The sequence below is a fragment of the Rhinolophus ferrumequinum genome, chromosome 4 (genome assembly GCF_004115265.2).
Source record: "Rhinolophus ferrumequinum isolate MPI-CBG mRhiFer1 chromosome 4, mRhiFer1_v1.p, whole genome shotgun sequence".
Classification (NCBI taxonomy): Eukaryota; Metazoa; Chordata; class Mammalia; order Chiroptera; family Rhinolophidae; genus Rhinolophus; species Rhinolophus ferrumequinum.
Genome location: NC_046287.1, coordinates 6,983,047 through 7,010,709, shown reverse-complemented (window position 1 = coordinate 7,010,709; position 27,663 = coordinate 6,983,047). Strand labels below are relative to the sequence as shown.

The following is a 27,663-nucleotide window of genomic DNA, read 5'->3' as shown; positions in this document are numbered from 1 at the left end:
AGCTACCAAAACTGGTTTGGCCGCAAAGAGAAGGCTGGCCTAATGTGGATATGGTGCTTTTACCACCCCCGGAACACATCAGACTAATTATTGTGTAGGATCTGACCAATAATTCTCCAGGGCAGATATAATACATTTTATAACTATAAAAAACGAAGCTCAAGGAGGAGACAGCTCACCCATTAGGACAAATATGGTCACGGAAACCACAGAGCAGACTCAAGAACCTACTGCAATGAGTAGATTCAAGAGCCTACTGCAGTGCTGATTTTCTTGGAGGGAAATGTGGTCTCTTCATGGATATGTGTTAGGCCTGGCTGGATACGGGCATGCCCTAGCTAGGCCCCAGGTACAGACACCTTGGAAGGGCTCCAGTCCTCATCCCCGAGTTTCATCTGGCTAAGTCCCACCTTGAGTTTCAGGTGTTGCACGAGGCTAAGGGCCACCAGCATCCAAGTCACTAAGCTGAGAATCATCTGGAAAAGCAGACACAGGGGAGCCTCTGCCTGGAGTTGTAGAGAATAATTCCTTCCAGTGACTCCAAGTTTACAATATCTTCCTTTGTTCAATGTTCCGAAAAAAATGTCTCAGGAACTCATCCTCTTCAGTACTAAAGGCACTTCAGTAATTGAATCCTTAATTCTATACATGAAAACATCATCTTATTTTGAGGGCTGAGCGGGGTAGAAGTATAGGTAGGGCAATGCACCACTTCCAGTTGAGTCTCCTAATAATAGGAATACTGGATTCGGAACAACATTGTTTTTTCCCCCAACCTTCAAATGATTTCTATTCTGTTCACTGTCACAAATATTTGACCTACTATGTAGAAAACATTGTGCTAGACGTCAAAGGATATGGAGATGAAGAAGAGATGCTTTCTTCCCTTAAGGAATCGTCATTCTAATGGAGAGATGGAAATCTTTCTAGAATACATTTCTTCTGAGTCTACCTTCTTAAAAAAAGTACACTGGTTATTATACAAGTTTTCCCTGGCAATTTCAGGTCATCATATGAACACGAGCTGCTGTCCTAGCCACAAAAACAGACATAGATGTAGTTAGAAATGAATGTGACATGGGAACTAAGGATTACTGATCACAGGGTTTGGCTAAGGACTTTCTTTCTGCCTCCCTGAACTGGACAGATGGACAGATGAGCAGACAGATGGATGGATGAGCAGACAGATGGATGGATGAGCAGACAGATGGACAGAGAGACAGATATAAATACCCCTGATGTCAGTTCACTTTCTGGCCTTTTTCCATTCTTCCCATCCCCCATATGAGCTAAAGACCTCCCGTGTGACACATGTGCTTTGAATGAGCACAGAACTGCCTGAGTCAGCACAGAGGACAGGTATGGGCTGGAACCCTCTCCTGTGCAGTCTCCAGAGCTGGCTGTGCTCTGACGTCAGGGCCAGCTACCTACCGCCCTTTCATCACTCGCCGTTCCCCACAGATCACACCACCCCTTCCTTCTCATCTCGGCCAGTGACTGCTGTTCACTCTCTTTGTTCTTCTCATGTTACAACACGCATAAAATGCCTAGCATGGCGCTGTGACAGAGAAGGCCCTCAATACACGTGAGCGTCCGTTCACGCCTCTTCTCTCCACAGGCCGGTCTTGGATCTGCCACCTTCCCTGTCCCTGCGTCTTCCCTCTGATCTGGGTGACACGTATAGATCCTGCTCCTCTTTGGGGTCAGCAAACCAACAAATCATACTGTTAGGTCTCTGAATGTTCAAGACCTTGACTTAATGTTAGGTCTCTGAATGTCAGGTCTCAGAGACCTTGACTTACAGTTGGAGCCATGAGCGCGGGCCTGCCCCAGCCGACAGAGCCAAAATTGTGATAACAGAAAACGCCACAAAACAGCTACTGGCTTGCAGGCAATCAACATTTTCTGTCAAACTATGCTACCCTGTCAGCACAGCCCCTACAAAACCCTCCTCACCCACTCCTTCGGGGCTGCAAGTCTTTAGACACGCAGCCCGGGCTGTAGCCATCATTTGCTCAGCCCGATAAACTTTTGTCTCTTACAATAAAAACTTTCTTAACTTGCCTGAATGACCATGCGTGTGCCTTCACCGGCTGACCTATCACATACAACAGCCCTTTTGTGTGTGTGTTTCTGTGAATATAGTTTTCTTTCTTTCACTCTGCATAAGGCACTCGTTATGTTTGTAATAACTCATTTGTGACTGAATAGTTTGGTAGCTTAAAAGTTCCTTATTGTTTTCATAAATTCTCTCCACCCAGTGGTTCTGATTTAATCAAACAGTCATGCTTTATTTATGTAAATAGTTTATATTTCAGTTATAATGAATAATTCTGGGTCTGAGTTATGTTATGGCAGATATGAAATTCGAGCTTTCTAGAAGCAGTCTCAACACATTTGGATGCTGCTTCCTCTCATCTAATGACAAACCTGTGAGAAGATGAAAGTCTATGGTTCACATCTAAAAGGCAAAATGATTATACAGCATGATACATGCAGCATCTGATTATTTCTCCCCATATAACTTCACACTTGCAATTGAAAAAAAAAGTTCTTTTCTTATTTATAACATAAACCAGGCTATGGAATTCTGGTTTTTCAGTCTTGCAGGTTCTCGTTAAAGCCAGCATACATATTGCACCTGCATGGAAAAGTGGTAATTTTTATTTAATTATTGTGGCATAAAAATTAATGAAAGATGGGATCAACACAAACATTTAAAATGGCCGTTACAAGAAAAAAACATTACTCCACTAGACTCTTAGGGACTTCATAAAAGAATTGTTTCCATTTCCTGTTCATTCAGACAAAAGCCAGAGAAATTAGTCTCCGGTTCCAAATATACCTTTACTAATAGCATTGTCTCAGAAAATGACTTCCTATGACTCTCCCAGTTTTGAAATGTTGCACCTCTCCTAACTACATGAAACTCCTGCGTTTCACTTTGACCCATTTCAGATTTACGTGGCAGAGTCCCAAACGCTGGGAATTACCAAGTGCCTATTCTTAGCACATAATATCGACCATCTGCCCTATCAGGATAGAGTCCAGATATTTCTCCAGTGTGATATTATATTATAAAGTCAAAATGCTCTTGGCATTTATGTAATGTTTTTGCAAAATTTTGCAGATAATAAATGGATTCTAGCTTTTCCAAAGTGGGACCAATCTAATCACATGCACGTTAGTACTGCGTATTCAACTGCACATTTCTGTATTTCTTCTGTCTCTCTCTCCCCACCCACACACACACCCTGCCACATTGAGATTGAATCATGTGAGGTGTCCCAGAATGGCAAAAGGTTTGGTACCTAATCAGACTGGTGGATTTGAAGTATTTCCTCAACATTTATTAAGTGGAATTAGGAAAATTTACTTTCTATTAAAAAAAGTGTGGATTTATTTATGGTTAGTTAACAGTTAGTGCATGCACTGAATAAAGATATCACTTTCACTTGCTTCAACCTCCTTCATTTTACAATTTTGTTGTTCTGTCAGTATTGGACAAGATTACTCATATTCATGAGGGCAGAGGTCACTCACAGATATAGTTACAAAATTACAGAATGAATTTCAAAGGTTTTTTGTTTTTTGTTTTTTCACTTCTGTGTTGTCAAAACATTTCCCACTTTTCTCTGGTTCTTTTTTCAGTTCAGTTTACTTTTATGATTTATCAAACTAGGCGAATTCTTTTAAAGCATACTAACAACTTATAAATTTAGAGAATAAAAATAAATCACTCATTTCTAATAAAGAAATCTACTTAAAATACTACTCAGTATAAAAATTTCAACTGACAGTGAATTGCCAAATTCAGGTTATTCTAAACTAGGATGGTGGTGAGGCTTGTGGTAACACTGTGTAAAATGCTCAATAGAGATAGTTCAGCAACATCAACTTTTTTGGGTTATTGTTATGAAAATATTCAGTAGAAATAGTTCAACAATGTCAACAATTCTTGTTATCTTGCTCCCGTCCTGTGAGGGGAGGGGGTTGAAAGAAATTTTGTCTTGCCAATCGATTAAGCATTACCTGTGGAAACCTTTGTTAACAGGTGCCATGCTCCCCATATATATCAATGATGTCCCATTGTCACGCAACGGTGCCTTGGGAAGCTGCTCTGTTTACCTGGACACACACATGCATAGGTGGAGCCATCTGTTAGGCATCAAGAATTTTAAGACTTCAAAGATCAATCCTTCAGTCTAAATGTATAACTGTTAGATGCTAAATATACACTGAAGGACTTGAACCAAGAAACTCACAAACAGGACTCAGTCACATTCCTGGTTCAGTCCTGTCCAAATGTCAGAATGCATCAGTCGTTCTGAATTTATTTATAGTGAGACAAATCAAGCCACAATCCATGTGGTCTCAAAGCTCTCCTGAGATGATGGAGACCTATGGTACTCCCCGAAGTGTGGCTGACTCTCCAACCTTACTGAGAACACAGTAGTTCCTCCTTATCCATGGGAGATACATTTCAATACCCCAGTGGATGCCTAAAGCCTCGAACCCTACACACACTACATTTTTTCCTATACACACATACACTTCATAGCTTCTCTGTAGCATATCCAAATTGCCAGCATCACTACTCTTGTAATTTGGGGCCATTATGAAGTAAATTAAAGGATACTTACAAACAAGCACTGTAATACTGTGACAGTAGATCTGGTAACCTAGAACGCTACAGTGAATGATGGTCAGGCGGCACACACAAGCGTGGATACTCTGGACACGGGATGATCACGTCCCAGGTGGGACGGAGCTGGAGACCACGCGATTTCATCACACTACTCAGAACAGCACCCAATTTAAAACTTATGAATCGTTTATTTCTGGAATTTTCCATTTAGTATTTTTGGACCACGATTGACCATGGGCAACTGAAACCGCAGGAAGCGAAACAGCAGATGAGGGGGACTACTGAATATGTTTTTGACATTTTAAACAGCTTAAGTCAGTGATTTCGGCCACTTGGGAAAAACAAATGTTGCAGCATGTAATTTAGGTTATTTCAACAGAGGCACTTCAATCTTAAATCATCATTTCTAATGCATTTTAGCGTTGCTTCTTTTGGGAAGCCACTTTGCACACAGTGCTAGCAACCGCAGAATGTGACTTAACAACAATTACTCGTACAGTTTTCAAAACAAGTGAACCTCTCAGCAGTTGGGAGCTTCGCCCAGAAGCCTGGGCTTATCCCTGGCATGGTCACTTGCTCTCCTTCGCGAGTTTCAGCAATGTCACACTGCTTTCCCTCCTGCTGATACACTGGCCTCAAAAACAGATTCCCTAATGCTCTCCAAGATTCTGACATTACGTTCAGTCGCCACTTTCTGTTCCTTTTTGCCAATTCTGCAGGGTTTTTTCCTTCAGTCATTCATATCCAATCAATCACTGTCAATAGTCATTTTCATATATGAATGCTATTACTGTGTTATTAAAGAATTCTTGGTAATTTGTTTTGTGGGCAGGTTGATGAGGGTGACTGTAGGAAGGAAGCCAAAAGAAAACCATTTCAACTACTCTGGAAGCTGACCTCTGCGAGGCAGTCCTAGGAAGGCTCATTTTGAATAAGATGGTGTGTATTACGGCCAGGAAGAACAAACAAAGTATGTCTCACAGTAACCGGCACAATTAATAGTAGCAGAAAATGTCAGAAATGAAAACACAGACGTACCCTGCATGGACTATACTCATATGCCTGTAAGTCACTAGTTTGAGAGAACCATGTGTGGGAGACAGAGGTCTTCTTGATGGCTAAGAAAGATCTGGAAGGCAACTGGATTACCAATGACAAATAGTTCCAAATGGAGAGAAATAACATTTGTCAACGCCCCATCTGTCATCAGTTATAAAGGACAGATTTTTTTTTTTTTAATTTATTCTTGCTAAAGGCTCAGGAATAGAATTATGGGTACTTTCCAAAAGAATGAAGAGAAAGCAGACTTTATGACTCCTGGAAAGTTTTTACTCAAGAATTCCCTGTAAGGTAAATTAAAAAGTTAATGTTTTTTCCTCAAGGGGAACTTGTTATCAAAAAATAAGCTGGTAACCAATTAATTATCATAAATTATCCTCAGTATTTTTCTCAGCAAGACTTTCATGATATGATCCCCCAAACATATCAGTAACATCTGATCTGTGCCTTCCCCTACAGCCTGGTACTTTGTTCCATAAACATAATATGACAAGTTTCATTTTCCTGTCATCCGCCACTCTTTTACTCACCACATCAATATCATCAACACAGCTCACTTAATTAATGTATTGTTGCAAAGAAATACTAAGCCTTAATTTCGTAATAAATATTTCTGAGTGATAAAAACTATTCTTCAAGATATTTCTGACAATAAAAATTTATACAAGTTATTAACAATGAAATATATATTTTAGTGAATTTTGTTGTTCATTAAACCATATCCAAAAATTCATCATATCAACGACAGTCAAAGTTGGTTCTCAAAGCTCATCATATTCATTCCAGTCAAAAATAGATTCTCAGAAGTCCATAATATTTATAAAGCTAAATATGGCTCAGCCTGCTAATGGGTACAAAGTTTCCTTTTTGGATGATGAAAATAATCTAAAATTAGATCGTGATAATGGTTATACAACTCTGTACATGTTAAAAACCTTTGAATTATATACTTCAAATGGGTGAACTTTATGGTCTGCAAATTACATTACATTAAACTATTTTAAAAATAGATAAATCAATGAAACTAAGAATTGGTTTTTTGAAAAGATAAAAAAAACAGACAAATGTTAGCTAGACTAAGATAAAAAAGAGAAGAATCAAGTAAATAAAATTAGAAATGGAAGAGGAGATAATACAACTGATGCCATAAAACTAGCAAACATACAATCTAACAAGACCGATTCATGAAGAAATAGCAAATCTGAACAGACCTATAATGAGTAAGAAGATTAAATTAGTAACCAAAAAACTAAAAAAAAGAAAAAGAAAAAAAAGCTCAGGATCAGATGGCTTGAATGGTGTAGTCTACCAAATATTAAGTAAGAATCAATGCCAATCCTTCTTAACCTCTTCCAGGAAACCAAAGAGGAAAGAACATTTCCAAATTCATTTGATGAGGCCAGCATTACCCTGATAATAAAACCAAAGATACTATAAAAAAAAAAAAGGAAATTAGACCAACAACTCTGATGAATAAAGATGTAAAAATCCTCAACAAAATACTAGAAAACTGAATTCAACAGTACATTAAAAGGATCCCACACCATGACTAAGTGGGATTTATCCTTAGGATACGAGGATAGTACAACATATAAACTTCCATCAATGTGATATACCACATTAATTGAATAAGGAATAAAAATCAAATAATCATCCCAATAGATGCAACAAAAGCACCTGACAAAATTTAACACCTTTTCATGATTAAACAAACAAACAAACAAACCATTCAACAAACTAGGAATAGAAGCAAATTCACATAAAAAAGACTATATATAAAAAGCCCTCAGCTAACATCATACTGAATTGTGAAAAACTGGAAAACTTTTCCTCTAAGATCAGAAACAAAATTAGGATGCCAGTTCTATTCAACATATTACTGGAAATACTAGCCCAAGAGTTCAGAAGAAATAAAGGCATCTAAATCAGAAAAAAAGAAGTAAAGTATCTTTGTTTACAGGTGACACAATCTTACATGTAGAAAATCCTAAATACTCTGCATATTAAAAAAAAACAACAACACAACAACAAACTAGTAGAATAAATGAATTCAGCAAAGTTGTGAATACCAAATCAACATTAAAAAAATCAGTTGTATTTCTATACATTAACAACACACAACCTAAAAAAGGAAATTAAGAAAACAATCCCATTTACAATAGCTTCAAAAAGAATAAAATACTTAGGAACAAACTTAACCAAGGAGGTGGAAGACTTATACATTAGGAAAAAAAAAATTCATGAAAGAAATTAAAGAAGACACAAATAAATGGAAAACATCATGTACAGGAAGAATCAGTATTGTTAATATGTCCATACTGCACAAAGCAATCTATAGATTCAATGCAACCCCTATCAAAATCCCAATGACATTTTTTACAGAAACAGAAACAAATCTAAAATTTATATGTAACCACAAAGGACTGAAAACAACCTTGACAAAGAAAAACAAAGTTGGTTCTCACAGTTCCTGACTTCAAAACATATTATAAAGCTACAGTAATCAAAACAGTATGGTACTGGAATAAAGACAGACATATAGACCAATGGAACAAATAGAGAGCCCAGAAATGATGTTTGGCAAGGGTACCAAGAATATGCAGTGGGGAAAGACCATTCTTTCTCTTCAACAAATGGTGCTGCAAAAACCGGAGGTCCACATGCAAAAGAATAAAACTGGACCCATAGCTTACTCCATTTTTAAAAATTAGCTCAAAATAGATTAAAGACTTAATTATAAAACCTGAAACTATATAACTCAGAAGACTTCATTCTTCTTTATGACTGAGTAATACACCATTCGCAACAACATGGATGGACCTAAATGGTATCATGCTGAGTGAAATAACTCAGGCTGAGAAAGACAAATACCATATGATCTCACTTATATGGGAATCTAAAGAACAAAGTAAACAAACAAACAAAACAGAAACAGACCCATAGATAAAGAGAACAAACTGAGGGTTGCCATATGGGAGGAGTGTTGGGTGAAAAAGGTGAAGGGATTAAAAGTACAAATTGGAAGTTACAAAATAGTCACAGGGATGTGAATAAAGTCAATAGTATTGCAATAACTATATATGGCGTCAGATGAGTAGGGTACTAGATTAATAGGAGGGATCACCTCACAAATTATATAAATGTCTAACCACTGTGCTATACACCTGTAAACCTGAAACTAATATAAAATAATATCAAATGTCAAGTGTAACTGAAAAATAACAATAAATAAATTTAAAAACTCATAAAAGAAAACATAGGGGAAGACATTGTTCTGGGCAATGACTTTTTGGATATGACACAAGAAGCACAGGTAACAAAAATGAAAACAGACAAGTAGAATGACATCAGACTAAAAGGCTTCTGCACAGCCAAAGAAACAATCAACAGAGTGACAAGTAACCTACAGAATAGGACAAAATATCTGCAAACCATATACCTAATAAGGAGTTAATATCTAAAATATAAAAAAAAAAAATTCCTACAACTCAGTAGTAAAACACCAACAAAAAAAAATGAAAAAATAACAAATTATTTGATTAAAAAATGGGCAAAGGACTTAAATAGACATTTGTCTAAAAAACACATACAAACGGCCAACAGGTATAAGACAAGATACTTAACATCACTAATTATCAAAACATGTGAATCAAAATCACAATGAAGTATCTCTTTAGGTGGCCATTATTTAAAAAAGGGGGGGAAAAAGCAGAAAATAACAAGTATTGGCGAAGGTGTGGAGAAATTGGAACCCTTATGTACTGTTGGTGAGAATGTAAAATGGTACAACTGCTGAGGAAAACAGTAAGGAAGCACCTCAGAAAATTAAAAATAGAACTACCATATGACCAAGCAATTCTACTTATGGAGATATATACAAGAGAATTGAAATCAGGATCTAAAGGTGATATCCGTCATTCCATGTTCATTGCAGCAGTATTCACAATAGTCAAAATTTAGGAATAAACTAAAAGTCCATCAATGGATGAATAAAGAAAACGGCATACACACACACACACACACACACACACACACACACAAGGTCTGACAATTAAGTTCGTGAACCTGTTGCAATGCTGTCGCTAACCTTTTTTGATATCAGAGGGATTATTCATTATGAATTTGTATCAACTGGACGAACAGTTAACCAAGTTTATTATTTGGAAATGCTGAAAAGGTGCCGTGAAAAACTTAGACGAAAATGACTTGAAATTTTGCCAACAATTCATGGCTCTTGCATCACGACAATGCACCAGCTCACAGGGCACTGTCTGTGAGGGAGTTTTTAGCCAGTAAACAAATAACTGTATTGGAACACCCTCCCTACTCACTTGATCTGGCCCCCAATGACTTCTTTTTTTGCCTGAAGATAAAAGAAATACTGAAAGGAAGACATTTTGATGACATTCAGGACATCAAGGGTAATATGACGACAGCTCTGATGGCCATTCCAGAAAGAGTTCCAAAATTGATTTGAAGGGTGGACTAGGCACTGGCGTCAGTGCATAGCTTCCCAAGGGGAGTACTTCAAAAGTGACCGTAGTGATATTCAGCAATGAGGTGTGTAGCACTTTTTCTAGGATGAGTTTGCGAACTTAGTTGTCTGACCTCGTGTGTGTGTGTGTGTGTGTGTGTGTGTGTACACAACAGAATATTATTTGGCCATAAAGAAGGAAATCTTGACACATGATACAATGTGGATAAACCTTGGGGACATAATGCTAACTGCCAGTCACAGAAAGACAAATACCACATGATTCCATTTATATAAGATATCTAGAGTAGAGAAACCCAAAGAAACAAGGTAGAATGGTGGTTGACAGAAGCTGGAGGGAAGGGGAAATAAGGAGTTTCAATGGGTACAGTTTCCATTTTGTAAGATGAATAAACCTTCTAGAAATCCGCTGTACAACATGTCTTGAGCCCTTAAAGATTTGTTAAGATGGTAAGTATTATGGTATGTGTTTTTTACCACAATAAAAAACCATGGCTCAGCTCTCCTAGGGATGCAGGATACCACACGTAACAGTTGACCTGATAACAAGTCCTGTTATTGCTGGAATAGTGAGATGAGAGAACAGCGTCTTTAGAGCCCCACTGCCTGCACTGCCCCGCCAGGGACCTGAATTTAACTTCACAGCATGGAGAGAAACCCCACGAGAGAGACTCCTTACCGTGGCACCAGGAACCTGAGAAGCTGTCTGCAGTCGGCCACTGACAATAGCTCCCAGAAGATGTCACATGTGGGGCGGGCTGCCTGCTGGAAGGCTTGTCACCACACACAGCATGCCCTAAACCCTGAAAGGGAAGCATCCACATCTGTGTGATCAGAGTTTAACAATTCAGTCTCTTTTTCTAAACTTCGAAATCCCCATAAGAACCTCACACGTACTGCCTCTGATGACAAGCCAAATCCAAAAACAGTCTGCTTGTCAATTTACTCATAAACATTTCCCCAAAGTAGGTTTGAGTGTAAGGCTACTTGCAGGAGTAAATAAATAAATAATATTAATTAAATACAGGCTTGCTAAATCAATTACTTTCTTTAAAATCCAATTATGATACGTGTAGTGCCTTAAGACATCAGGAAGCTTAACAGCCTTCCACGGTAAGGCTTAAATACATATTTTTTCTTTGTATTTTAATGAATCAGTGTCCATAAGATATCTTGAAATTGCATTAGCAAAAACTAGGTGCGCTATCATCACATAATAATATTAAGCTATAAATCCCCTCCAAAAAAAATAAATGAAGCTTCTGTGTAAATGTGAATTTGCATGAAGTGAAGGAAACAAGTACCAGGTCCCCTCATGGCCATGGGCCCCTTCCAAGGATCAATAACCAAACATTATACCCCAAATTGTCCTCTTTGTTTTTCCTTAAAGACAACCTCAAAAGTCATATAACTTTAAAACTCCATAGAACCTGGAACCGTTCCTGTTCTAGTGGATTATAAAAAACTTTTTTTAAATTTGAAGTATACATGACTTTTTATTTTCTTTCAATATATTAAAAAATACTTAGAATTACATCACTACCATTCAATCTATAAATTAATAGAACTTAAACAAACGATGACCTAGAAATAATTCTCATAAGAAAAACTCTTTGAAATCATAAGACTCATATTTTTCAATATTATCATTTAACACCACTCAACTTAACAAACGTATGGTTTCTTCATATTTCTCTCTCTTCCCTTCCTGTTTTCCTCCCATTTTAACTTAAAAACCTGATTAAGGCCAGAGGGGTGGAGAGGAGTTAACTGGAGAAAATATACAAAGATGCTTTACAGGTGTTTTTGTTTACTCTGGTTTTACTATTTTCTTCAGATGTTGAAAAGTCATATCTACCTGTATTTTGTTTTGTTTTTTAAAACTACAAAACAAAAAACACAAGGAAGAAAACACACAAAAACCTAGATAAATTCTGACATTTTAGTGATTAGTGTTTCAAACTATTTAGATACAGATGTTTTCAATAATGTGATTTTGAGTGTACATATGTGAGTGAGTGAGTGAGTGTGTGTGTGTGTGTGTGTGTGTGTGTGTTGGTAGGAGAGAAACAGACCTGGAAACTGCTGTTTTCTTCAGCAAACCTGTCATATAACTTTCCACACAAATAACAGTGGCCATGTATCTGGCCACAACATATTCCATGTGTACCATTAGCAGTTAAACTCCCATTGCCGGGCACTTCACTTATGTCTGATTTTTCATTTTTATCAATAAAGCTACTAAGAATATCCTTACAGTGCTCCTTTATATATTTTTCTCATGTTGTTCTTAGGATAAATTCCTTTAATGGAAATTGTGGGGACAGAGCCAGGAGTGCAGTTTCCAGGCTCGTGGCCTCACGTGGAAAGGTGCTGGCTCAGGTAGTAAATGGCCATCAACTGTGATTGGATGGCCATCAGCTGTGGCTAGTTGGCTGTCAGCTGTAACCAGTGAGCCATTGGCCACTAATAGAACTGCTGTGGCTACGCTAGCAGAAAATGGGGGCTAGCAAGAAGGTGGTGGCTGACAAGCGCGGATTGCAGTTAGCACGGTGGAGTGCAGTTAGCAAGGGGAGTCGGTCGGTTGGCAGAAAAGCGGACAGCAGGTCGCACGTTGTGTGGATCCAGCCTCCAGTGAGACTATAGTGGTATGACTCCCCTACCTATGGCTCCGTGGGTGTTCCTTTTTGGCCTAGCCATATCCTGTGTTCTTGTGTGGGGAGCGGGACCAGAGACCCCGCATGCCACTTCGCTCAACAGAAATTGTTGAACAAAATTTTGAAACAATTGACAGTCTGCCCTTTGAAAACTTTTATCATTTGTAGTACAACCAAAACACAACTTTCTTTTTTCTCATTTCAACTTCATTTTTAAATAAGTCTTTGCCAATAGAAGAGTCAAAAACGGTTGTTTGTATGCCTGTTTTTAAAACTGCTTAGTAAAAAGTGCATACAGAATAGTATATTGCTTTCTGCATTGTCACAGAGCAGACACACACCTGTACTACCTGTACTTCCGCCCACGATAAGGAACAGCAGCAGCATCACAGAAGCACCGCCAGGTCCCTGCCAGTCACTTCTCCATCCTTCCTCTTGAAAACTAACCAGCATCCTAACATTTAACACCACAGGTTAGGTCTGTAAATAGCTTCTTTAGTTTAACGTTATGTCCACAGGATTTATCCACGCTGCTTTTTGTATCAGTAGTTTACTCATTTCTGTTGCTGTGTAGTAATCAATTATATGAATCCTCTGCAATTTATCTTGCCACTCTCTTGTTTACAAGCACTGTATCACTGCATATAGTTCGTATGTTTGGGTACTGCTGTTTTGGTCATACTAACATTTTTTTCCTTTTTTTTTATTTACGTGGTCTGACAATTAGATTCATGAACTCATCCTAGAAAAAGTTCTACATACCTCATTGCTGAATATCACTATGGTCACCTTCAAAGTACTCCCCTTGGGAAGCTATGCCCTGATTACAGTGGCTAGTTAATCCTTCAAAGCAATTTGGGAACTCTTTTTCTGGAATGGCCATCAGAACTGTTGTCGTATTACCCTGGATGTCCTGAATGTCATCAAAATGTCTTCCTTTCAATATTTCCTTTATCTTTGGGTAAAGAAAGAAGTCATTGGGGGCCAGATCAGGTGAGTAGGGAGGGTGTTCCAATACAGTCATTTGTTTACTGGCTAAAAACTCCTTCAGACACTGCCGTGTGAGCTGGTGCATTGTCGTGATGCAAGAGCCGTGAATTGTTGGCGAAAAGTTCAGGTCATCTAACTTTTTCACGCAGCCTTTTCAGCACTTCCAATAGTAAACTTGGTTAACTGTCCAGTTGGTACAAATTCATAGTGAATAATCCCTCTGATATCAAAAAAGGTTAGCGACATTGTTGCAACAAGTTCATGAACTTAATTGTCAGACCTCATATATCTTGACTTCATTTGGAATTCATTTGGATATAAAAAGTTAAGTAGCTGTATGACTGTGTTCACCCTCCTTCAATGGGCAGGCAGCTTCCCCAAGATCTATTATGAAATAACCCATCCCGTCTTAAAATGTTTCCTTTATCATATGCTAAATACCCATATATATACTTGAGTCTATTTATGGACATTTAAACATGCTAACATATTTTTCAATTAGTAATACAAGCACAAAGTACAAAATTCAAGACGAACAACACAGTATATAAGGATAGTAAGTAGGGCTTCTCCCACACCTGCCCTCCAGACACACAGCTCCTCTCCTCAGATTCAAGCAAGGTTTCGAGTCACCTGTCTTTCATCTCAAAAGTACTCTGTGCATATAAAAATGTATATATACACACTTGTGTATATTAACATGCCTTTAAACTAATATACCATGACAAAGTTCTAGAGTATGTATTTTCATATAAATCAATACATTTGTGTTATCTCGTTCTTTGTAATGTCTGCATTGTATCTCTGAATAATTTTTTCATGGCTGCTTTAGGTTTTACATACATACATACATAACAGACTATATCAGTCTATTACTGGCATCATTTTACCAGCTCAAATGAAGACCAGAAAACTACTTTTTTCCCCTTACCTGCCCTATTTAAAATACCGGGCATGCCAAAAAAAATGTATACATATTTTAAGAGATAATTATCTATGCTCAAGCAGTAGTTCGCTGTAATCGGAAATGTCTGGATGCTGATGGTAACCACTTTGAGCACCTCTTGTAATTGCAGAAGTCAAACATGACTTGTATTCATCTTTTGTTATCAGTATATATTGAATATTACAATTAATACAGTTTTTTCCTTAAAATGTACATACATTTTTTGGCACCCTCTGTACAATTGTACTGAATATTTCCTCTACATTCATTCATTTATTAGCTATCTCAGACAGTGTTATAATTTACACGTTAACTATCAAATATAATTTAGAAAACTCAAGAGAGAGAAAGCCTAATGTATTTACCCATATTTTTGTTTACCATGTTTGTTCATCCCTCCTGTTTTCCTAAACTCCTGTTTTTGTTTCCTTTCTGTTCAGAGAACTTCCTCAAATTACTTTCGTATGACAAGTCGCTTAGTGTCTAATTCGCTTATTTTTTTCTTATTCTGAGAATATCTTGATTTTCCCTGCATTCTTGAAGGACATTTTCACTACGTTTATGAGTTTACAGCTTTCTTTCTGCACTTGAAAATATTGCATCATTTCCTTCCGGCTTTCATTGTTTCGGGTGAGAAATTTGCTGCCGTTCTAATTGTTTTTCTCTTAGTAAGATGTTATTTTCTCTTGCTGCTTTCAAGAAGTTTCCTTGAAAATAGTTTTTAGATATTTAATTTTAATATGTCTTGGTGTGGATTTCATTGTGCTTATTTGATGTGGGATTTGCTCAGCTTCTTGACTCTGTAGGTTTGTCTCTTAATAAATTTTAGAAGTTTTCACCCCTATATACATATATTTTTTCCCTTATAATTTCAAGCACTTTTTCAGCACTGCCCTCTTTCTCCTTTCCTTTTGGTACTTCAATGTCATGTATATTAGATCTTCTGTTATAAACCCATAAGTTCCTTAGGTTCGCCTCATTTTTTTTTTTAATTTTATTTTGTCTCTGCTATGTAGATTGGGTAATTTTCTATCATTCTGTCTTCTAGTTCACTGCTTCTTTCCTGTATCCCCTCCATTCTGCTGTTGATACTATCTGCTGTTGAGCTTTTTATTTTGGTTTTTGTATTTTGAGTTCTAATATTTCCATATAGATTTTCTTGTATAACTTATATTTCCTTGCTGAGATTTTTCTATTTCTTTGCTGGGGCTTTTTAAATTTTCATTTATTTCAAGAATGTTTGTAGTTGTTTGGTGAAACATTTTTATCATGGCTGCTTTAAAATCCTTAGAGGACCATTCCGACAGTCATCAGTTATCTTTTTTCATACAATTAAAGATTTTCCTCGTTCTTGGTATGAAGAGTGGTTTTCAATTTAAACCTGGACATTTCTGTATTATGCTGAGACTCTGGATCTTAGTTAAACCTTTTGTTTTAATTGCTTTTCCCCGACACTGATCTGACATTATTGCCAAGTGAACGCAGACGTCCAGGTGCCTCACTTGCCCTCCGTTGACACCCAAGTGGGAGTTTCTCACACTGTTGAGTGGGTGGGGATTCTGGCTCCTGGGGGGGTCTCCTAAGATGCTGAGCATAGAGTGGTTTCATTACGACTGTGCAGTCGTGGAAGTCCCGAGTCTCCACAGGTCTCTTCTGTCACAATCCCAGCAGGAAGGGTGCTAATTTTTCCCAGATTTAGGTGGAAGTCTAGAGGCCCCCAAGTCATCTCCACTGATACTGCAGCAAGGAGCGGGAAACAAGGAATTCGTTACCGGTCCCCGGGGTGACCGTCCTGGCTCCCTACCTGGTCTCTGACAGTACCTCACGGGAATGTTGTCACAGCTTCTGGACGGCCAGAGTCTAGACCTCCCCACTCAGCCTTCCTGGCATGGATGGGGTGAGGTCAGATTTTCCTGTTGTGTTTTGTGGGGTGGAGAGGTTATCTCTAAACTGTCCTACCTTGCTATCTCTTGCCTACTCTCCTGGATGGAATGAGTAGGCTTCATTGGTTTTTGTTTTGTTTTTTCTCTGCAGCCACTGGCATTTTCAGGTTGCCAGTTCCTTCAGTATCAAGTCTTGGATATATGAGACAAAACTGAAATACAGGGGACACACCGAGTAATTCCTCTGGTCCTGATGTCCCTAACCAGTCCGCCTCCTTCTCATCTTCACTTTTCAGAATCTTGTATTTGTTCTCTACATAACGTCCAAGGTTTTCAGTTGTATTTAGTGAAAGGAATAGGAAAAAGTACATCTACTCCAATTACCCAGAAGGGAAAGTCTGCATTTTTAATTTAGATGATTATTAGCTATTACCTAACTGCCTTCCACAGATGTTGTGCCGATTTACACTTCTAGAGAGTTGAACTCACTTTTTACTATCGGTTATCATTGCAGAAATTGCTCTTTGCCATCTATTTTTGCACTCACATCTGATTTTCCCAGTTTATAGGGGTTCCATCCCTCCTATTTTAGAGTCAACTTAAAAGATTTTTTATAGAAAATGCTTTCTTATAGGGTAGAAAAGAAGGAATGACTGCCACTCATAAGTAAAGCTTTCAGTAGATGCTCTCCTGCCTTCCACCCAGTCTGTGTTTATCTAATTCATTAGTGGAGCTTTTCTAACCCTCTTCCATTTACAGAAATAAACACTCCACAAAGTCCTGAAAAAGGGAATTTTATTCCAATTCCTGGTCTCTTCTAATTAATTTTAAATCAGACTATATTTGACAAAACTTCCTTGACATTTGTGGTGTTCTCTAGTCTCACCATTCCTTCCCACCCCCATGTATGCTTCTTATTGTCTGTTTTTATCAGCATTTTGGAGAGAGAATGTGTGTGTGTGAATGTGAACTTCCATCTTTCAGAGAAGCCTCAAGTGGACACCTTTTATAAGGAGTTTCTTTTCAGAGGCAGACATTACCAACAGATGTGTGAAAATTAAGGAGGAACAACAGCAATTTTGTTAGCCGAGTATCCATTTCTACTTGTTTGGCCCTCACACTTGATTATACAATGTCTTTATTTCCCACATGTTTGCCTCATAGTCCTTAAATGCTACTTTCAACACTAGGGTGAGACTTTTCCAAGAAGACAGCAATAAGAGGTGGAAGCCTACCATTTAAAATAGGAATGCAATTAAAACAACCTCCCTCAGTTAAAGCTTATTGCCATTAATATAAAGTCCCCAAAATGAGTTTTGCCTGTTTATTTTAATCCAAAAGCTAAAGCTCCTGCTTCTCTCTACAAAGAAACACATATACATGAAGTAAAATAATTAACTCCTGTGGACCTCAATGTAATATATGAGGATACACACACACAAACAAACACACAAACTTCCTATAAAATATTTGTTCTCAGTAGAATATTTGTGGGAAAAAAGAAATGCACAAAAAAATATAAATCCACATATCATCATCTACTACTGTTAAATTTTCTTTGGAATAGTTCACTCTGGTATCTTCCAATGCACTTTTTTTTCCTTATTTTTACAAAATGAGCTCATACTATAAGTGCCATTTTGAACCCTGCTTTATTTACTTAATGTGATAATGTGTTTTCCCATTTGGTTAAATGGTCTTTAAAAACATGAGTGTTTAATGGCTATAATAGTCTACCTTATGAAGGTGCCATAATTTCTTTAAACGTTCTCGTTGAAGATAAGTTTCTACATTTTTTGCCATTTTTAATAATGCTGCAATGCATATCCTTTTACACAAATCTTTGATTTATTTTTTCCTAGGATATACTGTTAGAATTTGGACTACTGAATTGCAGCTATTGGCAGCACAAGGCTTCCTCCTAGAGCAGGAAATACTGCTGTGAAATACTGCTGTGGGTCACAGCCAAGTTCACTCTTGAGCACAGCACTGAAAAGAGACTGCAAATTCTGCATCCTTCTGGCAACACACACGTGGGGTTCTCTTTAGAGCACATATTTCCTGTGCATTCCTGTGGCCAGGCAAGCCTGAGACTCCTCCAGTTTTGCCTCCTCAGCTCCTTAGAAGAGCTACTGAAAACCAGGGAAACTGAGTCATGTGTGTGTGCGTTTCCTCTGTACGTACCCTTCTCTTTTCACCACTGAAGAAGTAAAAACAAATGAGAGTGAGTCAGCAGAACGGTGCAAAATATTTTTTTTATTTTTTTTGCAGGAAGCCCTAACTACTAATTTATTTCAGGACAAATGAAAGAGGTTCCATGCTATAAGGAAGTAGTATTTTTAAAACCAAATTAGGAACACAGTATCTACGAAGGTCTAACAATTACATTCAAGAACTCATCCTAGAAAAAGGGCTCCATACCTCATTGCTGAATATCACTATGGTCACCTTCGAAGTACTCCCCCTTGGGAAGCTATGCACCAATGCCAGTGCCTAGTCCACCCTTCAAAGCAATTTTGGAACTCTTTCTGGAACGGCCATCAGAGCTGTCTTTGTATTACCCTTGATGTCCTGAATGTCATCAAAATGTCTTCGTTCTATATTTCCTTTATCGTTGGGTAAATAAAGAAGTCACTGGGGGCTAGGTCAGGTGAGTAGGGAGGGTGTTCCAATACAGTTATTTGTTTACCATCTAAAAATTCCCTCACAGAGTACCGTGTGAGCTGGGGCACTGTTGTGATGCAAGAGCCATGAATGTTGGCGAAAAGTTCAGGGTGTCTAACTTCTTCACGCAGGCTTTTCAGCACTTCCAAATAATAAACTTGGCTAACTGTTTGTTCTGTAGGTACAAATTCATAATGAATAATCCCTCTGATATCAAAAAAAAGTTAGCAACATCGTTGCAACAAGTTCGCGAACTTAATTGTCACACCTCGTATGTGTAAGTAGTCTTTTATTTTTTTTTTTTTATTTGGCTAAAACTCAGAAACTACATAGTTTCATCACACTGTGACTATAATGCTGTATTTCCGATCATACTTTGCTATCAATAAGGCACTTTCGAATCTGTTTTCTTTTCCTTAATAGATCTTGTAAGTTACTTAGTTGTTGAAATGTGGCTTGTCATATACTACCTTCTAATATTAGATTCTTTAAAACAAGAATGATTTCCATTACTGTCAAGACAAACAACAGTATCTTTACACAAACCACTCAGCTGTCAACTTACTTCGAAACGTCCAGTTTCCATTAGCTATTTGTTCTTCTTGAAGCAGCCTTAGCTGGGAGGATTTACATTTTCTTTATTCACGCTCTGTTCATTTTTCTACTGAGATTTTTTTTTTCTCATGGATTTAAGAAATTCTTTTAAGTACTGATGATATTAACCCCATGTCTGTCATGTTTGTAGCAAATATTTTTTCCCAGTTTTCAGTGTCATTTGATTTTGCATATGGTGTATTTCTTTTTACCATTTGGAAATGTTAATATTTAGTGTATTAAAATATGTATTTTACTTTAGCATTTGTTTTATTTATAATTGGCATACCTTCCCAAGTGCAGAATCATATATAAATATATATGTATATATATATGCTATATTTTCTTCTAGCTTAATAACCTTGCTATTTTATTATGATTTCAATTTATTTTGTTAAACAACAAAAATATCATTTTTGAAAAGTTATTTGATTCTTCATTGATTTTGATGCCTTTTTATCATCTTCCAAACCATTTCACATACTGGGTCTTTTACAGCCCTTTTAATAGTACCACTGTGTTGTCTATTGATCTGTTCACCGTTTACTGGAGCTGGATCTGATATTCAGTATCTTATAAGACAAGTATTCTTTCTTTCACTACCATTTACTTTTTCTTTTCCTCAAAATTTTAACTAGCTCACCCATTTATTCTTCTAAACAAATTTTAGAATCCATAATCCAAGTTTCAAAATAAAAATTATCTTACATTTTAAAGATAAGATTTAAGTTTTATGATGATTGAAGATGTTTACAACAGTAACACACAGAGAAAGGCATTCAGTTCACTACTAATAGCAGTGCAGGTTATCTGTCATCTAACAAGCAGATAAAAATTTTGAAGTTTGAGAGTCTGCCGTGGTGGTATAAATATGAGGGATATGGGCATTTTCATAGACCATTGATGAGAAAGGAAATCGATAGCTATTTTAGAGGGGATGTGTCAGTATCTATCAGAATGCAAAATATATGTACCATTTGATCCAACAACTCCCCTTCGAGGAATCTATCCCATAGACATTCTTACATGTGTACACAAAAACAAGGCAGCTCATTGTACCACTGTTTGTAATAATCCCACTTTAGAATCCACATAAAAGTCCACCCGTAGGGGAATGATAAAGTAAACTATAGAGTATCCATAAAATGGAATATTACACATCTATTAAAATGAATGAAGTAGATCTATATGTAATAATATGGAACAAAATCTCTAAGATATATTATTAAATAAAAAGACAAGTTTCAGAACAATACGACCAAAGTAATGTCATTTATATTTTAAAATATGTGTGTGTGTGTGTGTGTGTTTATGTGTGTTTTATATGTATAAAAATTATTTAGAAGGGCACACACACACTTAAAGGGTAATTGTATTTACTTCTGGGGAGGTAAGTGAGATTAGAGAGTAAAAAGAAAGATTGTAATTTTTAGTCTAAGTATTTCTGTATTATTTTACATATCCACCACAAGCTGTGTTCATGCACAACTTGTACGTTTTAACTGAAATAATTTTAAAGCAACACCTACTCACCATTAACAGAACCTCTTCCTGGACTACCGTTTTGGGCATCTTCCTGTTTATTCACTCTAGAACTGGGGGAAAGTCATCCATACTTGGAGTTGGCCAACAGATAATATCTGTGGCTCCTGGCAGGCAACATCCCATGGTGGTAGCTTCTGCACCACTTCTCACTTCTACCCTGTGATACAAGTTGGTCTGGACACTTTTGGTGTTTAGTTAGCACTCATCCTAGACGACCCTAAGTGACTGGGTAGGATTTTATTCCCTATCATTACACATTTCTCAACCCCACGACCCCTATCAGACGAAGAGTACAAGAAAAGCCACAATCCATGCTTTCAGTGCTGGATGAGCTCTTCCTGCCTCTACTGTGTTTCCCCAAAAATAAGACCTAGCTGGACAATCAGATCTAATGCATCTTTTGGAGCAAAAATTAATGTAAGACCCAGTATTATATTATATTATATGTTAATTATATAAGACCCGATTTTATATTATAGTAAAATGAGACTGGTTCTTACATTAATTTTTGCTCCAAAAGATGCATTAGAGCTGATTGCCCGGCTAGGTCTTATTTTCGGGGAAACACAGTACTCACATAGTTTGATGGTGTGTTGTGGGGGGACTTGACCACCCGGGATGGATTTTATTTTTCCCCTCCATCCACTGAACCATCCACTGAACAAGGAGAGTAAATTTCTGGGAGTTGCAATCTGTGGGGATTTATAAAAAGTTGGTATAGAGGAGAAGATTTGCTACAGTATTTTGAACGTATCAAAAAACACATAACAGGAGATAGCTGCCCAGGCCTTTGGACTGGTACAGACATCCAATGTTGGCCAGTGATTTTTATTCTCAATTCAGCTCCATCTGCCTTGTAATCAGTACAAATTCCTCTAGGAATCCGACAAAGGTTATCAGTCTTATTCTCTACCAGTGTTATGTTTTGCTTCTGCTGTTTCTGTGTCACATTGGTATTTAAGTGGAAAGTTGGGAGAGGCTGCATCAAGGCCTGTCAGTAACGTGACACCATGAACGAGCTCTTTTGCAAATAAAAGTCCAAAACATAGTAAAACAATGCTAATGGCCCAAAGGGGCCAATAACAGAGAAGGTGAATGTGGGCAAACACATCCCTGAGAACACTTTTCTACACCACGGTGGGTGTATTTGCCACTTACTAATCAAGCACGGCGGCTCTCCAGAATATTAGTTCTCCCAAGGCCCAAATACCCACGTATTGTGTATGTTTGCAGAAAGCAGGGAAACGTTTCTATGGCAGCTGCACTGAAGATCAGGAGCAAAGGGAGAGAAAGGAATTAAAGAAATAGGCTGAAATATGAGTGGGAATAAAGGCAGACTAAATAGGGGATTAATACCTGGGACGTGATGAAAGAGGACAGAATCCAAGAAGGGGTGCAGGACAAAAACTCTATAAATCATCAGTGGGAAATGAAAGCTCCCCGGGAAAAGACATTCAGCTTAATTTCTTTCACACTTAAAACTAGGATGTAGTGCCACCAGGAAATAGTAGGTAAGCATGAGAGCCGAGGCAATTTATCACGGTTATCATTTCCACTGATAAGCATTTCTTTGTTTGAACAAATGCCTATTACAAAAAACAAAGTCGCAGCTGAATTAACAACTGAGCTTCCAGTGATGTTCCCTGTAGAGAAACTTAGAAAAAAACACAACCTGAGAAGAGTGAATATATGATGTGGGGGTCTTTTGACAGAGATAAATGTGCTAGAAAGGTGTCTTCCACTCCATAAATACAGAATTATATGTTCAGTTCATATACTTCCTGTAATTTCCACATGTGAGAAGTGAGAAATAGTGCTTAATATTGTCCAATATTGGTAAACTGATGTATATCGGGATTTTGGTGGGTCTTGTCAGCTACTCACAGCAAGTTAAGGCAGCAAACGAGAGGCCAGAACTTGTACCAGTCTTGTGGTTGGAGAGAGAGAGTGAGAGAGAGAGAGAGAGAGAGAGAGAGAGAGAGAGCGAGAGAGAGAGAGAGAGATGGAGTGGGCAAAGCATAATGTTCACTCTGACCTCAGTGGTACAGGGTAAAAGGAAACTAGAGAATTCCAGGACCCAGGACAACACAGAGGAAGTGGGCTAGTCCTTGGAAGCGCTCCTGCAATGGTCAGCAGATGTTTGTTTATCTGTCAACAAGGGAGCAGCAGGGCCCTGTCACTGGCTGGACTTCTGAGCGAGCACAGCCCAGGTACAGCCCAAGTTTAAACAGTTGACTTGGGTAGGTAGGGACTCATTCCTAGAATGGAGACCAAATGATGGAATAAGAAGAGATTTCTGACCTGAACCACATTCAAGCTGCCTGAGATTTGGGAAGTCAGGCACCGAAGTTTTGCTGTTACTATCAGACATCAAGAAGGGTTCATGTCAAATGCACGGTGCTAACAGTGGGTCCTCAGCACTGGGTACCACGCCAACGGTCCCGCAAGTAAGAGTGACACACAGCAAACACTTAAAAGGGTCTCTCTCCTATTATTAGTAATAGCATAACATCACCCCCAATTTCAAAAGACAGAATCTTTTCAAAGGTGAAATTTTGCATTTATAGTCTGTCATGAACACTTATTTCATAGACTCGTGGAAAGATGACTCTGAAAAAGCAGGTGGATCATCTAGCATCTATGCAGGCTCTAGTGTAACTTGCTATTTAACTGTGAGCATTGTCACTTAACTTCCCAGGGCCTCTCTTTTCTCATTGCAATTATCTCTGTGTCTCTGTGGCCACCTCTGGAAACTGTGGAAGCCCATGAATTTTTGTTATGAGGCTCTTAATACAAATATTCTCTCAGTAAAATTATCCTGCATTGTGACATTCTTCCTTATTCAATAAATCTAAAGGGGATAATCGCAGTCCAAAATGGATGCACAGTACATCCCAGCTTCCTTCAGCAAAGTCCTCCGTACGTGGTGACAAGCATACCCAAACCCTGGGCGGCAGAGATCCAAGGAGCCGTGTGTCTGGAAGGAACAGAACTGAGGGAAGGAGGGAGACCAGTCACTGAAGAAACATGAGAATGCAGTAATCAATTAGTAGGAAAGAAGCTAAAGCTTGGAAAATATACCAAGCAAAGCAGATAAATCCAGGAAGCAAGCGGACATTTTGCGTTACACTTGGCACTGGGAAAAACAGCACCACGAGTGAAAGGCTAGGACGCTAAGTCCTGCCGCAGCTCACTTGGAGACCTTGATCCAGTGCAAGGCTTGGGTTCCTGTGTGTAAGATAAGGAGTCAGGATTGTTGGTGACAGTTAAGAATAAATGGACTCCACACACTCTGAGATAAATGGAGCAGAGCGCCATGCTGACTGGGTGTCATTTTATGGAGACCAGCACCACTGTCTAACAGTGCCTCGCGGAGGCAGTGCTGTGTGAAGCCCAGTGACTCAGCTCACAGCTCCTCATCTTTCATGGAATTTCAACCCTGGCACAGCCCTTAGGCCTTAAATGCATTCAGCACCAATGTTCCAAGAGTTTAAAATATTGCACACAAGTACGTGTTTTCAGTTATCTCCTAAATCTTTACAAAGCTTCTTTTCCTTTGGTTAGAAATGAACAAAGCAGAGTTAAATGATTTAAACAGAACAGACAACCTACCACAGATGATACAGAAAGTTAAGGAGGATACTCAGAAATACTGGTCTCTAGAAGAGGTGAAAAAAAATCAATGGCACATCCACAAGCCTTTGTCCTCTGCGGCCCAGCAGCCCGCAGATGCCAGGTAGAGGTCAGGCCTCCGCAAAGCCCTTCCTATTCTGGGATACTGAATACAGCAGGAGGCAAATCCAGAGCATGTGTCCATTGGGTTTCTCTGACCTCAGGAGGCAGTCACCACATTTGAATTAAGTCCTTTAAGAACAGCACTAACCAGTGATCACTGAGTATCTCTGCTTTATCTGCAGAGATTTTTCCAAACACTCTTTCATCTCCAGTTTCTCCCCACTCTAAATAACAGCCTCCCACAACATTTAGTGTGATGAGACACTTAACAGTTCCTCAACAAGTAAATCTGAAAATGGCAGGCGCATGTCACCTCAGTCCTGCCAGGATTTCAGAGAGCTGAGAACACGGCTTTCTTTGGAAATCCATCATTACAAAACCATCCTTATCTGGCAAAGAGAAAAACCCCAACCATAATTCTCTGCTGAGAGTCATGAGAGAAAGCCAAAGAAAAAGCAGGGAAAAGGGTCAGAGAGTAGCACTCAAAGACAGCAGCACAGGCTGTGTTGTTCCGCTCCTAGAATCAGAGCCTGCTTTCTTCAAATCATCCCCTCATAGGACACATGGACTGGGGGATGTTTACCACTGTGATTTTATTCCATAAAATAGGGCTACATGGACTCCACTTTCTGGATGGCCACCAAATAATGGCACATCTTGTCAATATAGTTTGGCCACTTCAGCGAGCGGGGATAGGAATTAGTTTCCAACTTTTCACATAGTTTCATTTCCCATGAGATGTCACACCAGGCCACAGCGCTGGAAGCTGTCATTCCCTTATTTATTGGAAACAGCATCTCAGCCAAAGAGCTGCGTTGCCTCCTCACCGGAGACCTCACGCCAGGCAGCAGAATTAGCTCACCCTGTCATCTTCAATGTCGAGGGTCTTTTTCAGAAAACTGCAATATTTGACCCCCTAATTCAGAGAAAGTTTCTTTAAATGCACTACACTTTAGTAAAGACTGTCAGTTAGGGAACTTACTTCTAACCTGATGTACGTATTAGCCAAAAAGTTTAAATCTGTGCAGCAAACAGGATGTGGTAACAGAACCAAAGGGCTAGTCTTTCTTTTGTTACCCGTAGGTCTTCTAGCAGCATTGCTTAGCGAGGTCTTTACTTATGGTTATATATTTTATTCTCCAAGAAGCTTTCATAATCTGCTAAAATATATTTTATATGAAAAATAACTTGTATATATTTTAGATATATGAAAAATATGTTTACGTACGTTTACATGTGGATAGTGTGTGTCTATATGTGTGCATGTGTGGCTTTGTGTGTACAGGTGCACATAAATCTGGACAGTGATGTCACAATCAATAAATAAAGGACGTTATGTATTTCACATGTAATATATCTGAATACTGGATTTTCAAACCACTGCGGACGGCCGGCATTATTTAATTAGTTTCTTTAGGCCTCCAGCTCAGAATACAACTCTCTACAAATCTGGATTTTTCAGTTTTAGTTTTCCTTTATTCTAGGAGTATTAACACCTCTTTAGGAACCATAAATAGCACAGAGTTGGCATAAACTTTAACACTAACCACAAAAAAAAAAATGTGACATACGAAAACTCTTGCACAAAAAAGAAAAAAAAGAGAAATTAGGTAAAACTAGCTAATGAGAACAAACTAGCTATTGTAATCAAATTGTTGAGAACCAGTATTTTCTAAAGAAGATTTGAATACAGACTGACTTTAGTCTTTGAGCACCAGTACAGATTTGATTCGTGCCTTTTAACTGAATGGAACTGAAAATAAAATAAGCAACACTGATTGGGACCCTGTGAGTTAGCAGCAAGTATGTAAGCTTTGGGGTTGGCTACAGCCACCCCCATAAGACATCTATGGCAGGTCAGGAGTCTGACCCCAGATGGTTTCTGTCTTCAGGTTTCAGAAAAACCCTCACATCTGTACGTGATTATTCTGAAGTTTTTTTGATGCTGTTTTAAATAAATGAAAATCTTTATTGTTATTCGATATTATTATAAAATAAATACATACTTTGGCAGTCTTGTAAAATTAATCTTAAAGTAGTTCCCCAAAATGATGGCATTTGAAGTGGAGTACATACCCTCTAAAAGCAGCATTTGTTTTCATCTGAGTAGCTAAAATCAGGCAACATGTTATTTCTTACTTAAAAATGCCACATTTATAAGGAAGAAAATTAAATTTTCAAGTTCATCATAATCATACCTACATCCATAGCTCCTCAATTCCAGAACACATGCTTTTTCCAATTTTGATATTTTTTGAAAATGAGATAAACCTTACAATACTATGTACATTAAGTGTGGGTGTGCTCTTTTTAAAATTCTAAAATGCTATTATTGCATCTAGCAACCGACAGCATTGTTAGACATAAGAAAACACACAATCTGTGAACGTTTTCTCTGCTTACCCGGTTCTGCTAGAGGCTTACTTTAATAGGACTTATCACACAGA

At 38.1% G+C, this 27,663-nt stretch overlaps 1 protein-coding gene across 6 annotated transcripts in view; it reads right to left on the bottom strand.

Annotated features, from left to right (window-relative positions):
• ENOX1 (ecto-NOX disulfide-thiol exchanger 1) overlaps window positions 1–27,663 on the bottom strand; it is a 504,034-nt gene that overhangs the window by 346,294 nt on the left and 130,077 nt on the right. For 2 of the 6 annotated variants that reach the window (XM_033105014.1, XM_033105020.1), the window contains exon 1: window positions 10,882–11,002. The exons of 3 other annotated variants lie outside the window; for them this stretch is intronic. The gene's annotated coding sequence lies outside the window, so the exon portion shown is untranslated. Of the gene's footprint in view, window positions 1–10,881; window positions 11,006–27,663 lie in introns of those variants that run through there. One more of the 6 variants, XM_033105019.1, reaches the window with a different exon arrangement.